The following is a 431-nucleotide window of genomic DNA, read 5'->3' as shown; positions in this document are numbered from 1 at the left end:
TCAGCTCGGGCCCCGGCGTGACCCCCGGCCGAGCACCAGGGGGGCGCCTTGGCTCTCCCAAACCAGGGGCCTCCCCCGGCGTCCCGGGTGTTGGCTCCGCGGCGCTTGTGTGTGTCACTCCCTGTGGATTCGGAGTCCATCCCGCGTGGGCCGGCGTCCGACCCCAAAGGCCCTGACGTATCGTGAGCGTTTTTTTTGTAAACCGTTTTGGTTTTTTTTTCTTGTAATAAAACATCAGTTATTTTTATATACTTGAAACTCTGGCTTCTTGCCTCGTTCTTGGGCTGAGGGAGGGGCGAGGAGCTGCCGGTGCAAGGGGTGGGGGGACGGGATCCTCCTGATTTTTAGGAGCTTATTAAAAACATTGCTCCTCCCTCCCTGCGGGTTCTGGCCCCTGGGACTGCGCTGCGCTGCGAAGCGCTGATGGAGGC

Source organism: Egretta garzetta, unplaced genomic scaffold, assembly GCF_000687185.1.
Source record: "Egretta garzetta isolate BGI_Z169 unplaced genomic scaffold, ASM68718v1 scaffold1135, whole genome shotgun sequence".
Classification (NCBI taxonomy): domain Eukaryota; kingdom Metazoa; phylum Chordata; class Aves; order Pelecaniformes; family Ardeidae; genus Egretta; species Egretta garzetta.
Note: the sequence above shows the minus strand (reverse complement) of the source record.